The 20,664-nt window shown below is 38.4% G+C and overlaps 1 protein-coding gene across 1 annotated transcript in view; it reads right to left on the minus strand.

Annotated features, from left to right (window-relative positions):
- The window catches only part of RGS7 (regulator of G protein signaling 7), a 567,494-nt gene that overhangs the window by 159,684 nt on the left and 387,146 nt on the right, over window positions 1-20,664 (minus strand). The window lies entirely within an intron of this gene.

The following is a 20,664-nucleotide window of genomic DNA, read 5'->3' on the forward strand; positions in this document are numbered from 1 at the left end:
GAATAATAGGGACTCAAAACATAGTTCATAGTACATTCAGCAATTCTTGGATTCCAGGCTAAGGAATTTGGATTTTTTCCTATTAGAAAGACAGAAAAGGAGAAATATAATGTTTTTTGAACAGAAGAATGACATTATCAAAGTTGGTGTAAGGAATTTGACTGAATTATGTGGCAGGCCTTGGTCTAGGCAGGAAGAAAGTGGGCCACCAACATTCCTACTGGTTGTGAGCCAGGATTGATGGGCTAAGGTTCTAAACTAGTTCAGTTTATAAACCAATCCAAACAAAATTAGAGTCTTGTTTCAGGGATTTGTGACTAATGAAGCATGGGGATGGGGAGTAGGAGAGACTAAATGAGAACTCAAGGTTTCCATCCCAGCAGCGTGGATAAACAAAATGGTGCAAATGTGAGCAGAGATAGAAGATTCAGGAAAAGGAGCTGATGTGCTTGAGATGTCCATTTCTATTTAAATTTGGTTTTCAGCATAATTCATTTCTGCATAAAATAGCACAAGGATAAAATAGGTATGTAAGTAATTATGTATACAGAATAAACTGAGTCATGGTTGCATGAGTGAAATTCTGATGTGAACTGAGATTCCATTCCAGCTTCTTCTAGAGACAGGCTAAAGTTGCTGCCCACCCACCTCAGAGATCTTGCAAATGAGTTATAATAACTCTGTAATATTGGCTGCATGGATTAAAATAGTTCAAAACTGATTTCAAAGTAAACTTGATGCATGCCACAACACGAATGAACCTTGAAAACATTATCCTGAGTGAAATAAGTCAGTTCCAAAAGGACAAATACTGTATGATCTCATTTACATAAAATAAGCAAATATATGGAAACCAAAAATTATTAGTGGTTACCAGAGGTACAAGGGAGGGGGAAACGGGGATTCTTTCCTTAGGGGGCACTGAGTTAATGTTAATGGTGGTAAAATAATTTCTGAAAGGATAGCAAGAATGGTTGCATAACGTGAAGAATCTAATTAATGTCACTGAATAATACATGTAGAAATTGTTGAGATGGTGTAAGTTTTGTTGTGCATATTTTCACCACTAAAAAAAGTAAACTTTACTATCAAATTTAATAATAATTTCCTAAAGTTATGGCAACATTCATATCCAACATCAATGTCAGTCTACATGCATTTTTCAGACAACTTCAAGTGTAGAATCTACTTTTGTCTTTTATAGCTGTTCCTTTTAGAGCTGCTGCTGATTTAAATGCATTTGAGAAGAAGGATTCATGCACACCTTTAAGGAAGTTTCAGTAAAATAGATCTGAGGGAAGGGAGGTAGGGAATCACTCTCAACAGCACAACAATTGCAGTGTTGTGTTTATGCTTATATCCTAACTTCTCCAATGAACAGCATGTGCACAACTTGAGGTACGGTGTTCCCTTGAAAAAAAAATGAGAAGTCATTTTCGTATTCAAATATGTACATAGTGATGCTTGACCAGCATACAGTTCCAGGTACTTAAACTGAATGCACTACCTCCAGGCACCCTGCTCACTTATCACAGTTGAGCATCTATTTGTGCAACACGTGAGCAACCACTGGAAATTTCCCATTGTTTTGAAGAAAGCCAAACACTGGTTCCAGGACTATAATTTTTTTTTCATTGTGAACAATGACTTAAAAAAAAAAATTCTTTTGGAGAAAGTGAAGAAAAGTTTTCTTCCCTTTTTTTCTGAGCAGAAATAAATACAAAGAAGTCTGATGTGGAAAAGATTTTTAATTTAGGAAACTCTCCAAGCTTAGAGTTCGGTATTTCTGTCACATGAGTATTCTCAATTCAGCTCTGAGTCAGTGTATTCTGACATGATCGATCATCAGTGTTACTTAGTAGATGTTGTAGTAGTTTTATTATTGTTTAATCACCCCAACATATTTATGAATTTAAGTTTAAAATTATAAATTATTTTTTATTGTGAAATGCATCCCCAAAGTCAACATATTCACCTATTCTGTGTCACTGACAACAAGAACTGAACTCTCTGGTGAGAAAGATACAAACAAGAGAGAGAAAAATCTAGTATTTTAATGGAACCAGAAGATTGAAGGAGAAATATTCCATCATGGAGTCACCTTGTGAACTGCTATCCAAATTTAAAAGGAGGCATTACAGCCAGGTGGGATGTAGGAAGGAAGAAAACCTTTCCAGCAATTTCTCAGCTTTATATTTAAGGAATGAATGGGCAGATCTACTCAAATTTTGCATACACAAATGTGAAAATGCAGCATATTTTCGAGTTCCACATATCTTTATTCTTGGGACTGCAGAGTAACATACAGCTTTTTTTCTTCTTATTTTGGTTTGTTGGATTTTTGCCAAGAGAGCTATCGATAGCTACAAAAGAGAAACTAGTTAAAAGATGCAACGATATCTTGTACCCAAAGAGATAAAAGAAACATCTCTTTGACTACACAGTCTATGGAAAGTTTAACCTAGGCCAGTGTCCATAGTCTTGTTTTGAATTGTTAGAGGTTTACATCACTTTTGGAGTTACAAAATTATGTGTTCTCTCTACTTAGCAGAACCAACAGAGGTTTTACTATTGTGTAATCATGACTTCAAATGAAAACAAGTAAAACCAAAGAAGCAAAATTCTTCCTCGCCACACTGCTCGTAATTCTTCTTGTGCTGCGTTGTTTTTTACTTCCATGACTTTGCTAATGCTATCGGTTTTAGGCTAATTCCAACTGACTCTCTAAAGTCCTGGTGGCAGTGGTTAAGAGCTTGGCTGCTAACCAAAAGATCGGCAGTTCGAATCCACCAGGCTCTCCTTGGAAACCCTATGGGGCAGTTCTACTCTGACCTATAGGGTTGCTATGCGTTGGAATCAACTCAACAGCAACGAGTTTGGTTTTTTGGTTCTGTAAAGTCCAGTTCAGATATTATCTACAACAGGAAACCTATCTGCCTTTCCTCACCCTATCTTACTTGGTAAGGCTTTTCTCCTCTATGTTCCATTAAGATTCCCTTCATCATTATACTTCCCAAAGGTTTTATCATCCTATCTTTATTTTTTTCTGTTTTCCCCTTTGTACCATGAATTCCTTGAAGGCAAGGAGTGAGTACTATTCATCTTTGGATCCCAACGACTCACACCAGCGCCTGCTATGTAAGAAGTGATCAGTTAATGTTGAAAGAACGGATGAATGGGCAGAAGGGCTCCCCTCTCTATAACTTACTCTAAGAGTTTAAAACAAAATAAAACAGACAACAACAACAAAAAAAGCATCCATCATACAAAAAATATTCTACTGGCAAGTAATTTTCAGCTACCATAATCACAGTTTGAAGTGATAGTTTTCCTTTACCAAGGCTTTCACTTCTCCACCTAATTCATAATTAAAGCAAAAAAAAAAAAAAAAAAAAGAAAGGGAATTTAGACACTGATATTATTTCCTCAGTTAATGAGCTCAGCTGCTAACCAACAGGTTGGAGATTCATGTCCACCCACAAGTGCCTCAGAAGAAAGGCCTAGTGGTCTACTTCTGAAAAATTAAGACATTGAAAACCCTATGGAGCATTCTACTCTGACACACATGGAATTTCTCTGAGTCAGAATCGACTGGATGGCAACTGGTTGGTTTACCACATCCTTTCCCATGTTATGGATGAGAACACTGAGGACTCGAATGGTAAAGTGACTTCCCCAAATCTACTGACCTGCTGCAGAGTTACAAGGCCTGGAAAAGATCTTGTGTCCCGTACTACTTCTATTATAGCTGACATCCCCTCCACAGATCAGAGCATACCCTCCACTACAAGTGTCAACTGTTGTTGTTAGGTGCCATTGAGTCAGTCCCAAATCACAGCAACCCTAAGTAAAACAGAATGAAACACTGCCCAGTCCTGCGCCACCCTCACAATTGCCGCTACATTTGAGCCTGTTGTTGCAGCCACCTTATAAATCCACCTCATTGAGGGCCTTCCTCTTTCTCATTGACCTTCTACTTTACCAAGGATGATGTCCTTCATCCTCATTTTTACTGCATTCTGGCTGTATTTTTTCCAAGATAGATTTGTTCTTCTGGCAATACATCATGTTTTCAATATCCTTTGCCAACTCCGTAATTCAAGGGCATCAATTCTTCTTCAGTCTTCTTTATTCACTGCCCAGCTTCCTCATGCATATTAAGTGACTGAAAATACCATGGCTTGGGTCAGGCAAACTGTAGTCCTCAAAGTGACATCTTTGGTTTTTAATACTTTCAAGAGGTCTTTTGCAGCAGATTTGGCCAATGCAATACATTGTTTGATTTCTTGACTGCTGCTTCCATGGACGTTGATTGTGGATCCAAGTAAAATGAAATCCTTGACAACTTCAATCTTTTCTCCATTTATCATGATGTTGCTTATTGGTCCAGTTGTGAGGATTTTTGTTTTCTTTATGTTGAGGTATAATCTATACTGAAGGCTGTGGTCTTTGATCTTCATCAGTAAATGCTTCAAGTCCTCTTCACTTTCAGCAAGCAAGGTTGTGTCATCTACATACCACTAGCTGTTAATGAGTCTTCCTCCAATCCTGAGGCTGCGTTCTTCTTCACATAGTCCAGCTTCTCGAATTATTTGCTCAGCATACAGACTGAATAAGTATGGTGAAAAGATACAACCCTGACACACACCTTTCCTGACTTTAAACAACGCAGTAGCCCCTCGTTCTGTTTGAACCACTGCTTCTTGGTCTATGTACGGGTTTTGCATGAGCACAACTAAGTGTTCTGGAATTCCCATTCTTCCTAATGTTATCCATAACTTGTTACAATCCACACAGTTGAATGCCTTTGCATAGTCAATAAAACACAGGTAAACATCTTTCTGGTATACTCTGCATTCTGCCAAGCAAGATCCATCCTGCATCAGCAATGATAACTCACGTCCTCTTTTGAATCCAGCTTGGGTCACCCATGATGGACAGGTTTCAGTGGAGCTTCCAGACTAGGAAGAAGGCCTTGGCTGTCTACTTCCAAACAAGATTGGCCAGTGGAAACCTTACGAATAACAGTGGAACAAGTGTCAACCAGTTATCCACATTCTGAACCTGAACTCTGAAGTTCACAAAAATACTAAGTACTCATGAAAAGAAAAATATTCTTAAACTTTGTTAAATATGAGGACTTTGTAAGCAATCAAAATGTTACAAATTTAATCTGTATTCTTTATAAAAAAACAAATGCTTATTGTAATCTGTGCTAATGCTATGAATTTAAAATTCAATTCTTAATGGAAGGGGCCAGTGGAAGGGGACTAAGTCTTACTGGGGCAATGACACTGACCTTTACAATGTCTTTCTTTCAGGTAAATGGAACAGGCTTTGTAGTGCCTAAATAAATTTTGGTCAGCCCTCAAAATCAAATAGATACAGTCCTGGCAATATGAATGTTTTCTTGTTTAATGAGTACTATAAATATTCCACTTTTTCAGGTGGGATAACTTCTTAAAATCTCTTGCTAAAGACATTCTATATTTAGAAAATATTTTTGAACATTATTCTTAGTTCTTTGAAATAGGCACAATAAATGTCCATCATCATCATCATCATCATCATCATCATGAAATACTATGTAATATATATTGAGTTTCTATGGAAGTCTGGCTGTGGATCTACAATTTTAGCGACAAGAAGGAAAGAATGTGGAGCAAAGAAGATGCACTCATCTGTGAGTCCTGGAGGGAAGAAACCATGTATTACTCATCACATTTCACCAGTTCTCCTTGAAGTGCCTTCACACAGACAGTGGTTGAATGTTTATTGAAGGTATGACTCAATGTTTATAAACATACACTTCATACACAGACAAAAGACCAAAAATTCTGAAAAATCAGCTCTAACAGTGATTCCCACCCAGCATTTTATAACACCCCAGTGTATCTCTGTCAAAATTTTTAAAATTGTTCATGCAAAATCAATTTTAATTCAGTTTAATTTTAACAAAGCAGAATTTCATTAAGGTTTGAGAAATAATTTTTTTTAAACTAGCATATTATCCTTTTTCAGATAGCTGAAAGAGTGAACAGAATCTCGCCTGATTCTTTCAAATAAATACTTGCTAATATCTAAGATTAACAACCACCATGTGTCTGTCAGTTTGTCATACTATGTTAGCTTGTGTGTTGCTGTGATACTGGAAGCTTTGCCACCATATTTCAAATACCAGCAAGGTGACCCTTGGTGGACAGGTTTCAGCAGAGCTTCCAGACTAAGACAGACTAGGAAGAAGGACCCGGCTGTCTACTTCTAAAAAAATTGGACAGTGAAAACCGTATGAATAGCAGTGGAACACTGTCTGATATAGTGCTGGAAGATGAGTCCCACAGGTTGGAAGGCACTCAAAATACGACTGGGAAAGAGTTGCCTCCTCAAAGAAGAGTCGACCTTAATGACGTGGATGGAGTAAGGTTTCGGGACCTTCATTTGCTGATGTGGCACGACTCAAAATGAGAAGAAACAGTAGTAAGCATCCGTTAATAATTGGACCTGGAATGTACAAAACATGAATCTAGGAAAATGGAAAGTTGTCAAAAATGAAATGGAATGCATAAACACTGATATCCTAGGCTTTAAGGAGCTGAAATGGACTAGTATAGGCCATCTTCGATCAGACAATCATGTGGTCTACTATGCCAGGAATGACAAACGGAAGAGAAATGGCATCATGTTGATTGTCAAAAAGAACATTTCTAGATCTATCCGGAAGTACAATGCTGTCAGTTATAGGATAATATCCATATGCCTACAAGGAAGACCAGTTAATACGACTATTATTCAAATTTATGCACCAACCACTAAGGCCAAAGAGGAAGAAACTGAAGATTTTTACCAACTGCTGCAGCCTGAAATTGATCAAACATGCAATCAAATGCATTGATAATTACTAGCAATTGGAATGCAAAAACTGGGAACAAAGAAGGATCCATAGCTGGAAAATATGGCTTTGGTGATAGAAAACAATGGCAAGATTGTATGATAGAATTTTGCAAGACCAATGAATTCTTCTTTGCAAATACCATTTTTCAACAACATAAACAGTGACTATACACATGGACCTTGCCAGATGGAATGCACAAGAATCAGATCGACTACGTATGTGGAAAGAGACGCTGGAAAAGCTCAAATCACCAGTCAAAACAAGGCTAATATGCAAGTTCAAGCTGAAGTTGAAGAAAATTAGAACAAATCCACAAATGCCAAAGTACAACTTCGAATACATCCCACCTGAATTTAGAGACCATCTCAAGAATATATTTGATGCATTGAATGTTAATGACAGAAGACCAGATGAGTTGTGGAATGATACCAAGGATATCATACATGAAGAAAGCAAGAGGTCATTAAAAAGACAGGAAAGAAAGAAAATACTAAAATGGATGTCAGAAGAGGCTCTGAAAGTTGCTCTTGAATGTAGAGTAGCTAAAGCAAATGGAAGAAATGAAGTAAAAGAGCTAAACAGAACATTTCAATGGGGGGCTCAAGAAGACAAAGTAAAGTATTACAATGACCTGGATATGGAAAACCAATAGGGAAAAACATGCTTGGCATTTCTCAAGCTGAAAGAACTGAAGAAAAATCCAAGCCTCAAGTTGCAATACTGAAGGATTCTACAGGGAAAAAACTAAATGACGCAGGAAGCATCAGAAGAAGATGGAACGAATACACAGAGTAACAGTACCAAGCAGAATTGGTCATCCTTTAACCATTTCAGGAGGTAGCATATAATCAGGAAGTGACGGTACTGAAGAAGAAGGTCCAAGCTGCACCGAAGGCACTGGAGAAAAACAAGGCTCCAGGAACTTATGGAATACCAATTGAGATGTTTCGACAGACAGATGCAGCGTTGGAAGCACGCACTCATCTATGCCAAGAAATTTGGAAGACCAGCTACCTGGCCAACTGACTGGAAGAGGTCCATATTTGTACCCATTCCAAAGAAAGGTGATCCAACAGAATGTGGAAATTATAGAACAATAATATTAATATCACACACAACTACAATTTTGCTGAAGGTCATTCAAAAGCACTGCAGCAGTACATCTACAGGAAACTGACAAAAATTCAAGCTGGATTCAGAAGAGGACGTGGAACAAGTGATATTATTGCTGATGTCAGATGAATCATGGCTGAAAGCACAGAATACCAGAAAATATTTACCTGTGTTTTATTGACTATGCAAAGGCATTTGACTGTGTGGATCATAACAAATTATGGATAATATTACAAAGAATGGAAATTCCAGAACACTTAATTCTGCTCCTGAGTAATCTGTACATAGATGAAGAGGCAGTCGTTTGAATAGAACAAGGGGATACTGCATGGTTTAAACTCAGGAAAGGTGTGCATTAGGGTTGTATCCTTTTACCATACTTATTCAATCTGTATGCTGAGCAAATAATCCGAGAAGCTGGACTATATGAAGAAGAACATGGCATCAGGATTGGAGGAAGGCTCATTAACAGCCTGCCATATGCAGATGACACAACTTTGCTTGCTAAAGTGAAGAGGACTTGAAGAACTTACTGATGAAGGACAAAGACCACAGCCTTCAGTATGGATTCCCCCTCAACATAAAGAAAACAAAAATCCTCACAACTGGACCAATAGGCAACATTATGAGAAATGGAGAAAAGATTGAAGCTGCCAAGAATTTCATTTTACTTGGATCCATGATCAATGTCCATGGAAGCAGAAGTCAAGAAATCAAACAACTCATTGCATTGGGTAAATCTGCTGCAAAAGATCTCTTTAAAATGTTAAAATGCAAAGATGTCACTTTAAGGACTATGGTGAGCCTGACCCAAGCCATGGTGTTTTCAATCACCTCATATGCATGTGAAAGCTGTACAATGAATAAGGAAGACCAAAGAAGAATTGTTTTAACTATGGTGTTGGTGAAGAATATTAAATGGGTTCCCAGAAGATCGAACAAATCTGTCTTGGAAGAAGTACAGCCAGAATGCTCATTAGAAGCAACAATGTGGCGAGACTTCGTCTCACATACGTTGGACATGTTATCGGGAGGCAGCAGTCCCTGGAGAAGGACATCATAGTTGGTAAAGCAGAGGGTCAGCAAAAAAGAGGAAGACCCTCAATGAGATGGACTGACATAGTGGCCGCAACAATGGGCTCAAGCATTACAACAATCATGAGGATGGCACAGGACCAGGCAGTGTTTCCTTCTGTTGTACATAGGGTCACTATGAGTTGGAACTGCCTCGACAGCACCTAACAACAACATTAACAAAGATTAATGAACAACAACGATTTGTTTCTGATGATTAGTTGTGTTACAGCTTGGACAAAGGCTTGAATGCAACACCCTGCCTACTGACATGTCAGAGGATCCAACAATGCATTCTGCAACAAAAGGAGCAGGAAAGACTATTGCTAATCCAGTTACAGACTATGTTCCATACACAACCTCCTGATTACGAAAATCTTGGCTGTACCAATCAACTGTGGCAAGAAAGGTATAAACATAGTCATGTTGGTGGGAGGCATAGAGGGAGCAGCTCCAAGAAGGCATAGGTGCCTAGGTGTACACTTCTGCTTGCTTCTAGTTTCTTCAGTTTTGTATTTCCATCAGAAAAAAGGAGAAAAGAGGGGACGTGAAACTGAAAAACATAAAGCCAAAATTTGAAAGAAATATATATGCTACTCTGCCTTGTCACGAATGTAAACGTGCTTTGTTCTAAGAAATAATTATATTCCTGAAAAGCAAAGTGTGAATACATTTTCCCAGTAATAAAGCCACATTTTATGTACACTAAAAGAGCTATTCAAAGGAAGCTCACGGTGTTTATGTGGACATGTGTTTATATATGTTTGTGTATCTTTTTAAATGAAGAATTTACTTTCTAAGATGAATGGTGTAGTTGTTATGAGCTCAGCTGCTAACCAAAAAGTTGGCAGTTCTAATCCATCAGCCACTCCTTGGAAACCCTATTGGGCAGTTCTACTCTGTCATATACAGTCGCTATGAGTTGGAATCAACTCGACAGCAATGGATTTTTGGTTTTTATTTGAGTTTTGCTATATCAGCATTTTTACATATCAGATGTATTTATAGCAGACTATTCAGGTTTCATAAATTTAAAATTGAATTCTGAGCACAGTATGAAATGGGATCAAATTATGATATAGAAGCACATTTTTCAATCCTCCATAGTTACAGATATCCATGAAATCCAGAGATCTATGGGTGAGTAATAATCAAAATAGAGATAATTCCTTTCAATCAATCTGAGACATATTTCAAGCCTTGGTCTACAGCACTAAAAAAGCAGGAAGGAGGACATTTAAATGCTTTTATAGGAATGATGGCAAAGAGCAAGTTACCTGGTTGATCATGTTTTCTTTCCAGGTCGTTGCTCTTGAGAGTTCTATGAATCTTGCTCAAAAAGCAGAATTACAGATAAATGCTAGACTCTGTAAATACAGCCTGAATCTGCAAATCAAACCAGGATAAGAGTCCAGATATTCCTAGCAATTACCATCAGTGTGCTATGAAGACAGAAAGAGTAAAACATACATTTCTTTAACCTCTGGGAAAGCATAATGAAAACATGTTAGAGTTATGGGATAGTTATGGTTGTTGTTGAGCAGGTATATAATCAAGAAAATGTGAATTGGATTTTTTTACCTTTGTTGTACAAATTCCATAAACCAAAAAAAGATTTCCTCAGACACAAAGCAGGAACTTTTTGTCTCTTCAAAGCATATGGAGCTTAAACATAGGCAGTAAAAACAGTAGGCTGCAGAGATGACAATAATGAAGGGAAAAAAGGAAATTGAGCTACGCTAAGGATTGTTTCCCACTCTGCCATTGCCGATCAACCAGAGCAGCATTTCCAAGCGACGCCACTGGTGTCATTTGTGTGGGATGCTGAGAGCAAGAGTGGGAGATACTGCTGAGTTAGGCGAAGGATAGAAAATATGGTCCCTTGATGTAGCCCTTATTTCTGTAAAATGCACTGTGAAGATTAAAGAGGAGAATAAGTCTGCAGTGTTTTCCACAGGATGGAGTTATCAGGATCCTTTTAAATGACATTTTTTTCCTTTGGTTTTATGATTATTTAGACATAAAAAAGTACTATATATATATATGTGTGTGTGTGTGTGTATGTATATCAAAAGCCAAAAAAAAAAAAAAAAAACCCAATTGCTGTTGAGTCAATTCTGGCTCATATTGACTATAGGATAGAGTAGAACTGCCCCATAGGGTTTCCAGGAGCGGCTGGTGGATTTGAACTGCCAACCTTTCGGTTAGCAGCTCAGCTCTTAACCACTGTGCCATCAGAACTCCATGTACATATATATATACAGATATAACTATGAATTTTAAGTCAGCTAATATATTAGAACTTATAAAAATAAATTACTGATTTATTAATCAAGTAATTAATTTCATATACTAGCTGCTAGGCATAAAGAGAAGATTAGGAGACCATCCCTGCTCTAAAATCATATCTTTTTTTCAATTAGCCAGAGGTCTAATTGTCTATTTGTTGCTAAGAGGGACATATGAGATGAAGAATATATTTATTGATTGATAAATGAAAATATCCTCTAGTGTAGTCTATAGCTGCATTAGGAAGGAAGAGTAAACAGCTACTGAGTTCTTGTTGCATGATATGCTACATATCTTCACGTACTTTTTTATTAGTTTCTGTTGAGTTGGTTCTGACTCATGGTAACCCCACGTACAACAGAATGAATTATTGCCAGGTCCTGAGCCATCTTCATAATCATTGGTATGCTCAAGTCCATGGTTGTGGACGTTGTGTATTCTGAGTGTCCTCCAACCTAGGGGGCTTATCTTCAAGCATTATATCAGACGATGCTTCCTTGTGAGCCAAAGGGTTTTTACTGGCTAATTTTCAGAAGTAGATCACCAAGCCTTTCTTCCTTGTCTTAGTCTGGAAGCTCTGCTGAAACCTGTCTACCATGGGGGACCCTGCTGTTATTTAAAATACTGATGGCATAGCTTCCAGCATCCCAGTAACATGCAAGCCACCACAGTACGGTGAACTGACAGGTTTGTGGTCTTCACATATAATTTCCCGTTAAAATCTCCATCTTTGCTTTCATTATCAAATTCTCAGAAATGCAATATCCAAAAATATCTAAGATCAGAACAAGAATGGGCTATGTGAAATGCATATTTAAACATGTTTCTCCCTTACTGAAAAATCTTCAAACACTTTCTCATTGACACCTAGATAGAGTTTGAAGTACTTGCACAAGATACATGGCCTTTTATGATTTGACTCTTTTCTGCCTCTCAGTCTCAGGTACCATACTTCCTTCTTTTCAATTTTGTAATTAGGAAAAAAAAAAAGACATCGACTTGAAGTTTTCTTAACATAGCACACTTTTTCATATTTCTGTGTTTTTATCAATGATTTTCTCTATTTAAGACTCAGCCAAGTATTACTTTCTCTTAGAACCCATCTTGGTTATTGCCGTCTTTCCTCTCCCCCTGCTCCATACTGAACAGGCTCACATGAAGGGTCCTCCAAGGGGATCCCATAGCTCCATGTCCCTTCTTCTGCTTATCATGTTGCATTGATATCTAGTCATGCACTGCTTTCCCATCTCTAGACTGTAAGCTCCTCAAGAACTAGAACTGCATTTTTTAAATTACTCATTCTTTAAAGGTTCTGAGTATAGTACCTGTTAGATGCTCAGGAACTACTATTAAGGATATTGAATTAAATTTCTCAAAGTTCAAACACAGAATGGAATATTCTGTAATACCCTGAATTCCTCCTGTCTTTTGAGTAATAAGACTTTTTAGCTGGGTTTTGTACCTAAACAAAGATTAACAACCACTTGGCTCTTCTGGAATTAGGACACCTTATGAAATAGTCAGAGACCTTTAATAAGAATAATAATAGTGGTTCAAATGCAGATTCTGATTCAGCAGGTCTGTGGTGGAGCCTAGATTGCATTTCTAACAAGTTTCCAGGTGACATTGCTTATGCTGGTCCTGGAGTAGCAAGGAATTGGATCACCTGTATAAATCCATTTTGAGTGGGCTTACTGAGGCTTTTTTGCTTGAGAATCTAAGAAGAAAAGCTATTAGATCTTAAGAGAAAGAGGAAAAGGAAGGAGGTCCTCTGGCTCTCTGGGGTGAAGGGGTCTATACCGATCTGAATTCCAAGACTGTCCCACAGCGTTGGTGGCTATAGTTCCGATAGGAGGCTCCATTCACAAACTTCCACAGCCATTCTTGGGTTGAAAACTGGCAGTGTCAGCTGACACTCGGAATGGACTGACGTGTGATGTTACACCGAAAATGGGAAGTGGAGAGCTCTGTCACGTTTATACTTGAATAGGCACTCTGGAAGGCAAGGTGTAGATGACTGGAAGGAGAGCTAGAGATGGAAGAAACACCAGAAAGTAGAAGGAATGGGTCAGATGACTTTCAAAAAATGAAGAGTTAAGTAGATGAGATGGCATTTGTGGAAATATCTAGAATATTGGGGAAAGAGACGTAGTGTGAATATCTGGACTTGAGTATATGAAGAGAACTTTGCTCTGAAGTGGTTGCCTTGCTGGCACTGTGAATGAATACTTACGATGGTACCAGTCCACTGGCTGAGTGCTTTTTGTAGAGCCAAAGGATTGAGATCCTGCTGTAGACTGACATTTCCAACAAAATAAACACAGATTTTAAAATTGAAGACAACACTTAACAGCATACTTTTGGACGTTGGAATACACTAGTTTTCTTAACCGAAACACATTGAGAGAAAGTCCCAAATGGATTAAGAACCCTTCTCTGTGATGATCTCTCCCTGCCAGGTCCCATACCCAGAAAAGAACAACTGCCAACCACTTGTAGTATGCCCAGAATGAAACTAATTTTAGGCTATTTTATTCTGCTCTCCTCTCTAGAGGCCAAGAGGCAGAAATTAAATTAAAACCCATAGATCAAAAGCTTACCTTCTCTTCTAGAAATGCACTCTCACATTAGTTAACATTCATAATACCGGCCCCTGTGTGGTTTTGACTTTCAAGTTAATGTCTTTCTCAGCCAATGTTCCAGTTTCCTGCTGGTCCAATCAGTGGGTCTCATTTGGAAATCTGAGCATCTAGGATGTCATACATTGAAATGTGTAGACTGCCTCATAGGGAAGAGGTGGTGGCCTCCATAAAAGGCCTGGTCCTCTTGTCAGAAATGCTGCCACCACCTTTCTTTCTGCATGGTTCCCCGCTCTGTCCATGTGACTCCCATGCCTGGTAACTGTGTGTAATGAGACAGTTTCATCAGTCATGTGTAATTGGCACACAGTTGTTTTGGCTTCCACCCAGGACTATGTGTGTTTTATTTTAACTAAAACTGAACATATAACTCTAGTGAAATAAAAGGAAAGTTAGTTTTTGTCTCAAGCAGAGAAAAGCCTTTCAAAGAGGGCTGAGGGGATATGCTTCCCTTTAGAGAGAATCCTTTTGGGTTAGTTTAAGAAACATAAAAGGATTTTCTTCTTTAATTTTTTCTTTAAGTTCCTTCATTGCCATATTCCACAGAAAGTACCAGTTGACTACTGCAGGAGGACAGAACCCTTCATTTCAGAATAATTCAGAAAAGTTTGGGGATCCAAAGACAGAAGGATATATGTACCACTTCCCTCCTGGCACCAGAGAAGGAGTCAGTCTATGGAATGGAGGACAGCAAAATGGAGCAGCCTCAGTAGACCAAAAAAAACAACCCAAACCTGTTGCCATTGAGTCAGTTCCGACTCATAGTGACTCTATAGGACAGAGTAGAATTGTCCCATAGAGTTTCCAATGAGTGCCTGGTGGATTCGAACTGCAGGCCCCTTGGTTAGCAGCCATAGCACTTAACCACTACGTCACCAGGGTTTCCAGCCTCAGTAGAGAAGGAATGAAAACTAGCCGCCTTTGCTTGAGGAGGACCTGTGAAAGGTGGAAGGGATCCAAAAAATTCCTGAGGCCTCCTGAGTGCTGGGTGTGGAAGCCAGCTGAGAATTATGAATTACGTTGCCTCAGGGGATCATATCCACAGTGCTGAACAAGGGATCTGTAGATGAAGGTGGCCAGTTTCAGAGGGACAACAGTACCAGCAAGAGCCAAGAAGGACCCTGAGATAGCCGTGGTGGTGGTGGGGCTCCTCATATTGACCATGCCCAGTGCTCTGGCCAGGAGCTGCCCTAGTGCTGGAAAATTGAAGAGTGGATGCAGCTAGGGCAGAGAGTAAGACCCCAAGATAATGTAGGACAAGTCCTCAGTGAAACCAGTGAGGCCTAGAGTACCAAATAAGGGCCAGAAGCCAGTAAGAGGTCAGGTCGCTCTTGCAATGACAGGATGTTGTGTTATGAAACTCTGCGCCAGAATGCCATCCAAGAAAAGGGAAGGGGAAGAGAAGGGGACTTGGGAAGAAACCTTACTTATGCTAGTGAGTTACAAGAGGCGACAGAATAAACAGGAAATGATTCAGTTACATATAATAGGCAAGATGAAACCATGTTTCCAAAGTCTCTCACTATCCCTCTTCCTGCCCTATCATCTAATAGAAATAGGGCACAAGAGGAAGTTCAGGTAAGTCATACAAATATAAAAAGATGAATACTCTGCCCATCTTTATTGTGTTGAGGTGGTAAATTTTAAACAAGCTGTACGCAGTAAGGATCTGAAAGGGAAACCCTTCTCCATTTCACAGCTTAGAAGACTTGCTTATTTTTCCTCCTCCACTGGTGAGAAAATTCAGTTCAGTAAATGTGCCTCTTCTCCCTGATGCAGGGCAAAAGGAAATAACCTTGTCAATGGATTTATGAAGCTGTCACCTTAATGTGGAACAATGGAGAGGTTACCTACATCCAGTTCCTCAGTGTTATGCTACATACTTAAAATGTTACTACCATATCATATCAGTAAAAGACATAACGACGGGAGGGTACAAAACAAGGTAATGCCAACTTCTTATAACGAAAGTATGATAATGCAACTAACCTTGCTAAACCCTGCTCTCAGTAAAATTCCTAAGGGCAGAGTTGAGAGGATAACATCCTTCTCAGATAACCTGACCAGCATTAGGGCACTAATGTGAGAAACGGTAGTAGTGATGGTCTGTTCCAGACTAAAGACTTTAAAATGCTGTTTCTAAAAGATCTGAGCAGTCAAACATCAGATTCACATCACCAAGCTTATGTTTTCTCCTTTTTTCCTTTGTGAACATAATTTCTCTTTTTTTTCACAATTTTTCATTTTCTACGTTTTCTGAGTTTTAAGTCTTAAAATGGAAAGACTAGAGAGTCCTACAAAGCCTAACACTGAAAACCAAAATCATCTCCTTTGGTGCGTGCTCTATGCTTACTTCCACCCCTCAATATATAAAATCGGGTCTGTCCAACAATCAGGTTGCATTGTCTAGATAGTATTTTTGTATGTTTATGTTATCTGAAGATGAAATTTTAAACATTAATGTTTCAAATAGCATGTCATCAATTTTAAATGCACTGGACTGATGCCCTCTATATTACTTGTCTAGAGAATTAAACCTTTGCAAGCCCTATTCAGTCACTTTGGCTGTGGCTCAAATGATATCATATGATTGTTAAGACAGCAGAAACTGCTGGGCCAACCATGTCACTCCACAGTCATTTCTTAATCATGGAAGCTGCTCAAGGCATTCATGTATTCATTAATATTCTTTGAATATTTATTGTGTTCCAGAAAGCACCATGTTACTAAAATGTCTATAACCACAAGGAGAAGGTAATACATTCCCATGTTCATAACTCATGTCATTACTCAGATCTTTAAAGACATCTCTAAATCTAAAGATTCACAGTTTCAAAAAGCCTTGCATTGTTCACTTCAGGCTCTCCCAGAAAGTCCAAGGGCTTCTGAACCAATCACTTGCAAGCTGAAGAAAAACCTTGAGTCTTAAATATACATGGCATTTTATCTGGAAATTTTAAGTTTCATGATGTTCACCTGCCCAGTGCTTTCTAGAATGTTCTGCGATAGCTTAGAAGACAAAATATGCAGAAATTATTCAGTGGAGCTGTTCATTCTCATAGTAAGGGTTTTCATCATTTTTTCTTGGTTGCTAAAGAAGCAAAATATATTCAGATTGCTTGATATAAATTTGCATAATTTTAAAATCTAATAAACACACATTTAACCTATTGATCATTACAGGTTTATTTCATCTCTTATAATCAAAGTACATATGTTGAGCTGAACTTGCCTTAGCAAAAATTTTACATTAAAAGTCATAACAATATGAAAACAAATACAGATGTCAACAAAGGTTGAGTGACTGTCATGACTTATGAACTCAGGGGTAGAACCAGGACTTGAATCTCTTTCTTTCTCTGCTTTGAAGCATTTATAAATTTCAGAATATACTTTAACCATGGAAGTCTACTAGTTAGTGTAATGAAATATGAAACTGAATAGTCCACTCTATTTAAACATATTCAACACCCAGCAGCATAATACCCTCCTTAAATTCACATGGGCCAGCATCTGATCCCACAATGAGATAGAACTGAAATAGCTAAACAATTATAATGTCTACATATGCTTGGGCAACTGATATGTAATAGTAGAAACAGCATGGCTTTGGAGCATTAAAAAACTGGGCTTGAATCTCAGTCTTATCTTGTCTTTTGATTAGTATTAACATGGTATTTATTTCTCCATCTCTTTATTTTCAACCTATCTGAGTTTCTTAATTAGGACCAACAATTAGGAAATTAAGAAATTAGGACCAACAATATGCTATCTACTAGAAAACCACTTTAAATATAAAGACTCAGATAGGTTAAAAGGGACTCTGCTTTGTGCTACTCCTGAAGACAGTCTGTGTCTTGCAGCTCTTTCAGTTGTAATTTACTGTTATCATACTGAAGGCTTATTGGTGTGGTGGTAGACAGCAGCAGAAGGGAAGCATTCTATAATCTTATTAAGCCTCAATCAGTTAGTAGTATTTTATTTTGAAGTGTGGTCTTTGCAAGCGTTTCTGTCCCTTCTCAAGGGTACAGTTATTTTTCCCTACTGCGCCTACTCCCTTCCCTGGGTAAAGTACTCTAAATCTATTTCCTTGAAGTCCTGCCTCCTGATGACTATATTTTTTCTTTCTTTTTCTTTTTCTTTCCTTTCTTCCTCCCACCTTACCTCCCTCCTTCCCTTCCTTCTTTCCTTCCTTCCATCCTTTCTTTCTTTCTCAGGTGAGACAGTGCTGAAGGAGGACAGAACTCCCTTCTTCCAGCTGGGATAAGGCATCAGAATCACTCTCTGAAAAAGTCCTTTCCCTGGAGATTAGACCCTTGTTAGGGAGAAAAGTTTGGGGGTTTTCTCTTCCCTTCCCTCTGCCAGAGCCACAAGGAGAAATTTCTTAGATCGTCACCATGAGAATCTGGTGGGGTTTCTGAGGGAAAAGTCCATAAGTATAGGGCCCCTCTATGACTATGGCCTCCAGGAGTTTTTCACTCTCATACTAGTCTGTCCTCAGCTTCCAGTAATTTGGTAAAATTACTGTTTAAATGTTTCTACCAGTTTATAGTGTCCTGCATCTTCTATTCCAGGTAAAAAATTCTTGGTGCTATATTTCTCTGGATGCATCTGTCTTTCTAGATTTCAGGGTGGTGGTTTTCCCTATGACCTCAGTTCTCTAATGGGACTGATTTTCTCCGATTTTCAATTTTTCCAGGTTTTTATATTATTATGATGGGAATGATGACTTCCTAGCTCTTTACATGTTGGAATTGAAGTCAGTAGTCACCAGACTTTTCTCATCTTAGCAACTTACCTTAATCTCTCTTTGCAACTTTTTTTTTTTCCATCTACAAAACGGATATAAAATGACTTAATTCATGGTATTGCTGTGAAGATTGTAGGGATAATCTCTATAAAGCATCTACCACAAAGCCTGGCATGAAGTAGGGGCTCAATAAACTCTATCTCTGTCCCCGTATAATGCCAAGTAAACAATTTGAACAATTAAAGAAATGAATTATTAATTTGCTCATTTGATTTAAATTTATATAAACATGGCATAATTTTTAGAGTTAAGCAGATCTTATAATAGTGTACCAACTAGTCATTTCATAGACTGTATCTAAGGAAAACAGAATAATCTAATGAATTGCTCATTTCAGTGAAATGGTCTGTCTAGTCAATAAAAATATGCACTAGTTAAATTAGCTGTTGGACTGAACCAACCTGTCAGTTTCGTCAAAGATTTAGTTCTTAAAGCTCATTGTAAAGTTCTAGATTGGCCTAGAAGAACACAGAAGGGTGTTATGTTCTTTTTTTCCCCCCCTTGTTCAGTATAATATATACCATGATCCATGATCCAATTATCAGAGTTATATACTCAAGGAAACAAGATCAACTATATCAATGGACTGATTTTTCCCATGGTGGATCACTGTATTTTATCCACAGAGGAAATATTGGATATTTTTTTTTCAATAGAGAGGAAGCAAATAATATAGTTCTTACATTGTAAACAGGCAATTAAGACAGAAGGCTAATCCAGTTAATGTTTACAGTTTAATTAGAAATGCCGACAGAAAGACTCGCAGTGTTGGTAGAGCTCCTTATTAGTGTTGTTAACATAGCTGTGCTGCCTCATCTTCTAATTTTCTTTCCCGAATTTCAATCTGGGCTCCAGAACCAAAGAAGTTCTATTTTGCATGCATCAGTAACAATGAGCAATTTACACTTGGATATCCTCCTCTGTAACACTATAGCAGCTGTTTGGGAGTCCAAATTCTACTGTGATAAGCAGGTTTGCTGTTTATTCATCAGTGGTGGAATGCACACGCCTGCGGTGGTATGGAGGATTGGGTAAAAAGGAAAGAGGAGACAGTAACATTTCATGTGAAAATGAACAGAAAAGGGCATTTCAAAACTTAGTTTACTGTTTTCATTTCCAAGGTCTATAATTCATTTTTAAAATGTTAGAAGAGCCCTGGTGGTGAAGTGGTTAAGAGCTAGAGCTGCAAACAAAAAGGTCAGCAGTTCAAATCTACCAGCTGCTCCTTGGAAACTCTCTGGGGAAGTTCTGCTCTGTCCTATGGGGTCGCTATGAGTTGGAATTGACTTGATGGCAATGGTTGTTTTGTTGTTTGTATAACGCTTCGGCCTTGTTCTGAGAATATATGTAGCATTTGGACAGAAAACACACCTCTGATTGGTGCAGAGCAATGGCAGATTTCATAGTCTCTGGGAGGATGGATTCACAAGAATACTTACCCGGTTAAGAATAAGCACCAGGCACTAGCCGACTCAGTGATACGTGAAATGTTTTAGATTCTCTACCAGTAACGTTTCCACCACCCATCTGTCAGTTTGTCATGCTGTGGTGGCTGGTGTGTTGCTGTAATGCTGGAAGGTATGCCACCAGTATTTGAAATACTAGCAGGGTCACCCATGGTAGACAGGTGTCAGTGGAACTTCCAGACTAAGACAGACTAGGAAGACATGCCTGGCAATCTACTTCCTAAAATTATCCAATGAAAACCCTATAGACTGCAAAAGAACATTGATGGACTTGCTTGCTTTGGACACATCATCAGGAGGGATTAACCATGAGAGGTGAAGTAGAGGTCAGCAAGGACAAGGTAGACCTTCAGTGACATGGACTGGCACAGTAGTTACAAT

The sequence above is a fragment of the Trichechus manatus genome, unplaced genomic scaffold, assembly GCF_000243295.1.
Source record: "Trichechus manatus latirostris isolate Lorelei unplaced genomic scaffold, TriManLat1.0 scaffold00039, whole genome shotgun sequence".
Taxonomy (NCBI): Eukaryota; Metazoa; Chordata; class Mammalia; order Sirenia; family Trichechidae; genus Trichechus; species Trichechus manatus.